Here is a 9,209-nt window from a genome sequence, read left to right as displayed (position 1 = left end):
AAAAAGCTTAATGACCAAGTTTTGTTTATTTTTGACAAAATATATTTGAAGCAAAAATACCAAATCCATGAATCTCCTCAAAATACTATAAAGATACAGTGAATAGCATTTCTACATAATTCATGTAATTTTTAGGATATTATGTAAATTTTGGGGAAATAGTTGTAGAAGCTAAATATACTAATATTCTCTGTCAAGGCACATTTATTTTGAAGCATATTTCCATTAATCTTCAAATACAATTAAATTTCACTTATACATAGATCAGTACCTCAAAAAATGACCAAATTCCTGGAAATAATTCCTTTGGCATATTTCTATTTCCTATACAATAAAGTCATCTTAAATATAATATATCTTCTACCTTTTCAGTGATAGAAAATTTTTGAATTTTAAGTAAACTTCTCCTGTAGGCTCAAAATTCACATGTAACTATGGTACTAATAAAATTAGTGATGGGTGTTACAAAAAAATTCTTAGTACTTTTAAGGGAATTGTTTGAAATGATACACAAGATCAACACATGATCTTTCAAACAAATTATAATAATGAAAGCACAGCAATAAATTTGGAATAAAGAAAATAAAGACATTTATTAGCTAGAGGACTTTGAAAACGCATGCTTTGGACCTAAAAGAAAATTATTTTTCTTTGTAATTACAGAATTTTTCATAGCTGTGTGATGAATTGTAGGTCTGTGTTTTTGTTTTCTGATCTCACATGCTTAATTTATTCAGATGTATTAATGTAATATATGCTTATATGAGTAATTTGCAATTATATGCCTCTTTCTAATACAGAATATTTTTTTAGAAATTCTTGGTAATCACACAGTTTCTAAATTAGAGAGCAATTACCATGAAAGCAAAAAATGCACAGTGGCCTAAAGAACTCCTCATTCCAGAGTCTGCCTTAGAGTTTTCACATAGTTGATGGTCAATAAATTTATATGGTTCATAAAGTTAAATCTGTTGAATCTTACAGTAAAGAAATAGGAAACCAGAGAGATGCTTCTTTTCACATGCCAAGCTGTCATTACTGGGAAACCCAGGGAGTCCTACAGGGCAGTCTGTCCCTCTGATGGATATAGTTATTTAAAATCCAAGTCCTGCTTTTCTTCCCCACAACTTTGGCTTTCCTGTGTCATCTTGTTCTTTGTGTTTCAGTGACCAGAGAAGGAGATAGGTTTACAATTATTTGTTCATGCTAAGACAAAAAGCAAACAGACAAGCAAACAAAACAAAACAAAAAAACTAAAAATCAACTGAGTTTGTGAAAACATCAGAAATTTAAGTACAGTGATCAGGGTAGGATGACATTCCACTGACCTAAATGTTCCTTTAAGAAAAATTAGATTTAGACATTTTCATTGTGACACAAATTGGAAAGGGTATATATATATATATATATATATATATATATATATATATATATATATATACATGTATTATATATTATGTATATATATATACATACATAATATATAATATATATATTACATAAAGTACTAATGAAAACAAATATTCCTCCTCTAAACTTCTAAATTATATTCCTGTGTATTTTTAATTCAAAAATGGGAAATTACTAGCATGTTCATTTGAGTTTCAAAAATATTCAGTGTGCTTCCAAACCCTTATATCATGATCCTCTTATTAGTCATCTCCTAACTGACAGAGTCCAGGGTCAGTATATTTTTAAGTTTTTGAGTTAAATTGGATCCAAAGACTTCATGAGATATATAAGTAGTTTATGGCATTGTGATATTGCCCTCTATGAAATGAAGTTTTGAACACAGAATCTTATTTCCTTCTAAAAGTTTAGAAACTTATAATTACTCAAAGTATAGAATTCACATCAATAGTAGTTCTATTTTATTAATATTACAGAAGCAAGTTTATAAATAAAAAATGCTAAATTATATATGGGGATATGGCTCAGTGGTGGATCACTGGCCTAGCATGTGTGAGGTCCTGGGTTTGATCCTTAACATCACATGAAAATAAAATAAAATAAAATAAAATAAAGGTTTATAAAATATCAAATTAAAACTCATGTCTTCCTTTATAATATGTATACAAATAAGTAATGTTTAAAATCTCTAGATGACATTCCATATGTAAGTTGTATCAGTAGAACTCATTAAACTTAGTACAAATGGGAAACTAAAATTAATCATCATTCCCTATTTAAAAAACGACTCATTTTAAGAAGATATAAATTAAAGAAGCAAACATTGTCAGAAGAAAATATCCTCAATATACCATATGGAACACAGTTCTGTCGGCTAAGTAGAACTGTTGGAGCTGAAGTCTCTCTTCTGCAGCTACAAGAAACCTCACCAGTATGCTAAAATTCCCTCCTTCCACAGCCTTTCCATGACCCAACTGCACACTACTTCTGAATCTAAGAATGCAGAGGCACTTATCCTGATGGATGAGGCCAGGGAGGATGTGGTACAGGTAATAGCCTAATGATTTGCATGTTCTAAGGTGGCTTTGCTAGAGTTAGAAAGGTAATCACATAAATAAATCTCTTGGAGGTAAGTTAAGAATTAGGTGGGCTCCATGCTCTCCACCAAATTGCAATTTGTTTGAAAGTTTTAAATTGTGCTCCACCAGAGCCCAGCAATTGCTGGTCCACACTGGAACACTGCACCCCAGGGATCTCCTCTGCATTCTACTCATGTGGTAAAGGACATGTTCCTGGTTTGGGGTCAGTCTCCAAACTCTATCTCTCCTGTCTCTGTCCTTTCAAATTCCTGGCCAGTTGCATATCTCCCATCTGGTCCTTCAAGCAGCCAGATTGAATGAGGAGTGGAAAAGCTGGGTAGGTTTTCACAACTAGTAGTCCCCTATGTAAACCCCTCTCCATGTTTGATTTTCTTCTGGTGACTTAGGCACACTCTATCTCATGCAGATGTGTTAGCCACGTCTGTATTCAGGGCCAAACTCAGATTTTCAAAAAAAATCAGCTCCCCCAGCTTCTGGCATAAGCACCATGGCTGCAAAATTTTGTATTTGTTGTCCTCCACATGCAACTGGGAGAGAATTGGCTTCTTTCCAATACAAGGATAGTGTGAAGCACATTTTTCATTTTAGCCCATAAACTCTCCATACCCAGATACATATCAGACATCCTAAAATGTGGGTTTCTTTAATTCTTTTATCACTCCACTGTGCTCACAAAGGGATGGTTGTGACTTATGCCACGCATGGCAGCTGATGTAGATATGGGGATTTTTCCTTGTTTATTATATTCAACTTTCTGAGTTCCCAATCACTTTGAATGATCACTATAAAAATCTGGTAAAATTCCCCCCACACACACCATTTTTGGGCACCCACATGGTTGAGAAACTTCCCATATGATTTCATGTAATGAAGCAGTGAGTAAAGTGACCTTCTATATACCATCAACTTGAAATCTCCCTCATAATTCCATATCCCTGAGGTCCCAGATACTTCAGAGGCTGAGGTAGAAAGATCACTTGAGCCAAATAATTCATGGTTGGCCTGCCCAACACAACACAGAGAGACCACATAACAGGATGTCCTTTCTTTCTACTTCCCTAATCATACAACTCAAGGTCTTTGGAAAGGAACAAACTTATCCCCAAACCAGTAGAAAAAAGAAAATAATTAAGATTACAGCCAAAATCAAATATATTGAAAAGAAAAAAAATAAATGAACAGTTGATTCTTTAAAATGATAAACAACCTGGGAAAGTTATTGGACAAACTAATCAAAAGATTTTAAAAGACCAAAATTAATAAAATCAGAAAGAAAAAGGGAGAAATCACCATGACATCACTGAAATCTGGAGAATCATTATAGTGTGTTTTTGAAACTTGTATTCAAATAAATTGAAAAACCTAGAAGAAATAAACACATTTATAGACAACTGTGACCTGCAAAAATTGAATCAAGAGAAAAATAGCCAACAATAACTAGCAATGAGTTAGAAGCAGTAATATAAAACATTTCCACAAAGAAAAGTCCAGACACAAAGAGATTATTTAATTAATTCTATTATACAAGAAGAAATACCAATTATCAATTAAATAGAAAACATAGAACACTTCCAAATTTATTCTATGAAGCCAATATCACAGTCATACCAAGGCACATCAAGGAAAGAAAACTATAGATCAACAATACTGAAAACTTAGATATTAAACATTATTATTAAGTTCTTAAATACTAGCAAATTTCATTCAACAATACTTATGCATCATGACTAAGTTTATTTACCCTAGATGTGCAATGGATGGTTTACCATAGAGATATCAATAAAATGTAATTCATTACATAAATACAATTAAACACACAAAACCATTAGTCATCTCCATAGATGTACAGAAAGCCTTTGATAAAATTCAGCACCAATTCATGATAAAAGAATACTGAAGAAACTAGGTATAAAATAAACTTACCTCAACATCAAATTTAATATATGTTTAAAACACAGACCCAAGTAAACATAAATAGAGAGAAAACAAAATATTTCCTTTAACATCTACAAAAAAAATGTCCACTCTTACAACTTCTAATTAATATAGTACTAGAAATATTAGCCAGAATTACTAGTCAAGAAAATTACAGGGGATAAAAATAGGAAAAGAAGACAAATCAATACTCTTTATAGATAATATTATCTTATACCTAAAATATTCAAAAATATCAATCAAAAGACTATTAGAGCTAATAAACAACTTCTGCAAAGTCATGGGTTATAAAATAAACATGTGAAAAGCGATGTCTTTGTGTCCTCTATTCTGTACCATTGGTCTACCCTCTTGTTTGGTACCAGTACCATGCTCTTTTTGTTACAATTGCTCTGTAGTATAGTTTAAAATCTGATATCACTATAAAGCAAGTTTCACTCTTCCTGATTAGAATTGCTTTTGCTATTTTAGGTCTTTTATTTTTCCAGATGAATTTCATGATTGCTTTTTCTCTTTCGGCGAGGAATGTCATTGGGATTTTGATTGGTATCGCATTAAACCTATAGAGTACTTTTGGTAATATGGCCATTTTAATGATATTAGTTCTGCCTATCCATGAACAAGGTATATATTTCAATCTCCTAAGGCCTTCTTCTATTTCTCTATTTAGGGTTCTGTGGTTTTCATTGTATAGTTTTTTCACAACTTTTGTTAGATTGATTCCCATGTATTTTATTTTGTGTGTGTGTGAATATTGTGAATTTGTTGGTTGTACTCATTTCCATTTCAGAGAATTTGTCACTGATATACAGAAATGTCTTTGATTTATGCATGTTGATTTTATATCCTGCCACTTTGCTGAATTCATTTACTAGCTCTAGGAGTTTCTTGGTAGAACATTTTTGGGTCTTCTAGGCATAGGATCATGTCATCCGAAAATAGTGCTAATTTAAGTTCTTCTTTTCCTATCTCTATGCCTTTAATTTCTATCATCTAATTGCTCTAGCCATAGTTTTGAGAACTATGTTGAATAGAAGTGGTGAGAGAGGGCATTCCTGTCTTGTTCCAGATTTTAGTGAAAATGCCTTCAGTTTTTCTCTGCTTAGAATGATACTAGCCTGAGGCTTATCATAGTTGTTTTTACAATGTTGAGGTATGTTCCTTTTATCCCTAGTCTTTCTAGTATTTTGAACATAAAGTGATGCTGTACTTTGTCAAATGTTTTTTCTGCACATATTGAGATGATCATATGATTCTCATCTTTAAGTGTATTCATGTGGTGAATGACATTTATTGATTTCTGTATATTGAACCAGACTTGCATCCCAATGATGAATCCAATGATCATGATGCAAGATCTTTTTGATATGTTTTTGTATCCAATTTGCCCAAATTTTATTGAGGATTTTTGCATCTATGTTCATTAGAGATATTGGTCTGTAGTTTTCTCTTTTTGAAGTGTCTTTGTCTGGTTTTGGAATCAGGGTGATGTAATAGAACTACCTTATATTAGACAAAAGTGCTGAAAACATGTAATGCAGGAAGGATAGCATCTTTAACAAATGGTGCTGGGAGAACTGGAAATCCATATGCAAAAAAATGAAATTGAATCCCTTTCTCTCACTGTGCATAAAAGTTAACTCAAAATGGATCAAGGAGCTAGGAATCAAACCAGAAACTCTGCATGTAATAGAAGAAAAAGTTGGTCCTAATCTGCATCTCATGGGATTGGGCTCCAAATTCCTTAATAGGAAAACCATAATACAAGAGTTTAAATCAAGAAGAAACAAATGGGATGTATTCAAACTAAAAAGTTTTTTTCTCAGGAAGAGAAACAATAAGAGAGGTTAATAGAGAGCCTACATCCTCCTATAAATATTTATCCCTCACACTTCAGATAGAACTCTAATCTCCAGAATATACAAAGAAACAAAGAATACAAAATATTAAAAAACAAGAAATCAAATAACCCAATCAACAAATGGGACAAGGATCTGAAAATGCACTTCTCAGAGGAGGATATGCAATCAATAAAAAAATACACAAAAAATGCTCACCATCTATAGCAATCAGAGAAATGCAAATTAAAACCACTCTAAGATACCATCTCACTCCAGTAAGAATGGCAGCCATTATGAAGTCAAACAAGAACAAGTGCTGGTGAGGATGTGGGGGAAAGGGTGTACTTTTACATTGCTGGTAGGACTGCAAATTGGTGCAGCCAATTTTGAAAGCAGTATGGAGATTCCTTGGAAAGCTGGGAAGGAAACCACCATTTGATCGGCTATTCCCCTTCCCAGACTATACCCAAAAGACCTTAAAAGAGCATACTACAGGGACACAGTGACATCAATGTTCATAGCAGCACGATTCACAATAGCTAGACTGTGGAACCAACCCAGATGCCCTACAATAGATGAATGGATAAAAAAAATGTGGCACTTATACACAATGGAATATTACTCACCACTAAAAAATAACAACATCATGGCATTTGCAGAGAAATGGATAGCATTAGAGCAGATTATGCTAAGTGAATCTAGCCAATCCCGAAAAAACAAATGTCCTCAAACCAATCCTTCATGGATAACGAGGAGCAACTGTACTTGTGGGAGTTTAAAATCATGCAACACTTAAGAAAGGAAGTATTTAACAAAATTATAAATGCACTGCCAGTGGCCCAGAGATCCCACTTCTAGGAATGTATCCCACAGATGGACCTGCAAATGTATAAAATGATATGTATAAAAGCTGTTTCACCACAGTAAGGTTTGTGATAAACATAGAGACAACCCAAATACCCAAAAGGGGGGGGCTGGTTAAATAAACAAGGCACTGAATAGACACTGCTTAAACACAGCTGTTTTTATAAAGTGTTTCTATAAATAAATATTATATTCTTTCTAAATAAATACTAATAGGAAAAGATCTTAAGAACATATAAAGAATAAGCCATGGGACAGAATTACTCACACAGTATGCTACATTTTTTATACAAAGAATATAGTACACTGGCATTTCTCCTACTATAAAAGGAAACAATTGACATCTATGGGAAATAAATTAAAGGAGGTTATCTAAGAAAGAGGGGTGAAGGGGGCGCTAACGCAGTTGGAAATCGGATTTTCCCAGGCATGCCTGTGTCATTTTAACTTTTGAACCATAAGAACATGTTACATACATTAAAATAATTTTAAACATTAAAAAGAATACTTACAGAAAAAAAGAGAAAGAGGAAACCTGTAGATAAGACTTAAAACCAAGCTTTAAAGAGATATTTTGCTTTGAAATTAGATGCTGAAAAGCATTCTGGGTGTAATCATCACAAAAAAATATGCTTTCCCCCCCCTTCAATCAAGTTAAAAGATATGATAATCTGTTTTTAAAAAGCTATTTGAATGAGTAAGAAATTTGGAAAGAGAAAAAAAAAAATGTACAATGAGACACTTTCGTATAATGGTTCTCCAAGTATGGTCCCTGTACCAGCAGCATCAGCATCATGTGATAATTTGTTAAAATTAGAATTCTGAGGCTCCCACCCAGACTACTAAATCATTAAATTTGTACTAGTCCAGCAAACCTGGTGATATTCTCACAAATCTTGTCTGATGCTTCCCACAGTCTGCATTTCAAACAAGCTCCAGGACCTACGATCACACTTGGATAAGCAAAGCTGAAGTCCTCCTAGGGGAAAAAGGTGTGTAACCTTCATATGAGTTTTCTATGAAATCTGTCCTCAGTATCAGATGGAAAAAGTCCTTATACAGGCTTTCTAGCCAAGAAATATCATGGATCTAATTTCCTACATAAACTGGGTACACAGAAAATGTTTTCAAACACATTTTTATAAAAATAATAACATCTGTGAATCATCGAAATTCAACTTAAGGATGTCTCACTTGAAAAAAATTATAAGTGGACCTACAAACTTTCAGAAATAGGGCAAAGAAACAAAAATAATCCATATCCATAAATTCTGCTTCTGTTGTCTGAACAACTTAACCTCAAATGCATTATAAACTGCCCGCCATGTGCTGTCCATGGAAAAGCACCAAGAAGTTTGTTTCCCTCAACCCCTTTACAAAAAAATTGTCCTCATGTTTATGAACACTGGTCTTCCATTTGTTTTATAGGAAGAGAAAGATCTCTATAGGAATCTTCTAAATATAGAATTCTGGTTTTGTGGAGCACAGTGCTGATGCCCAGATGGCACAGCAGTCTCAGAGCAGAGGCAACAGCAGCATGCGTCAGCCTGAGTTCCCCCTAGCATTTTCCGAGACCCAAGCTGCCTGGGACCCCCAACCCGGACCCCCATCTCGCTTGGCCCGCCAGCCCCCAGGCCCCGCTGATGTTGCTCCGCCTAGAGCTACTGCACATCCCGAGCCGCCCCCCCCCCACCACCACCTTGCCATCATCTTCCTGGCTTGGCCCCCTGGCTGCCAGCCACCAACCTGCTGGCCACCATGTCAGTGGAGCTGGAAGAGGCTCTGCTACCCACAGGGGCTGAGGGGCCCAAGAGGGCAGCGAGTGTGAGTGGCAGCTGTAGCAGGTGGCGACAAGGTCCAAGTCCACCCAAAGCACAGGAGCAGTGGCAAGAAGAACCAGCCTGGCAAGTCTAGCCAGCTGGTGGTGATGGTCTGCAGGCTGGGCGAGCATGCTGGCCACATCTATGCGGAAGCCAGGAAAGTGGTGTGGTTTGATCAGTAGAACAGCCCACCTACCTCACGTGCTCAGTGGGCACTGATGGAGAACGCATGGCTGCTG

Source organism: Callospermophilus lateralis, unplaced genomic scaffold (assembly GCF_048772815.1).
Source record: "Callospermophilus lateralis isolate mCalLat2 unplaced genomic scaffold, mCalLat2.hap1 Scaffold_105, whole genome shotgun sequence".
In the NCBI taxonomy this organism is placed as follows: Eukaryota; Metazoa; Chordata; class Mammalia; order Rodentia; family Sciuridae; genus Callospermophilus; species Callospermophilus lateralis.
Note: the sequence above shows the minus strand (reverse complement) of the source record.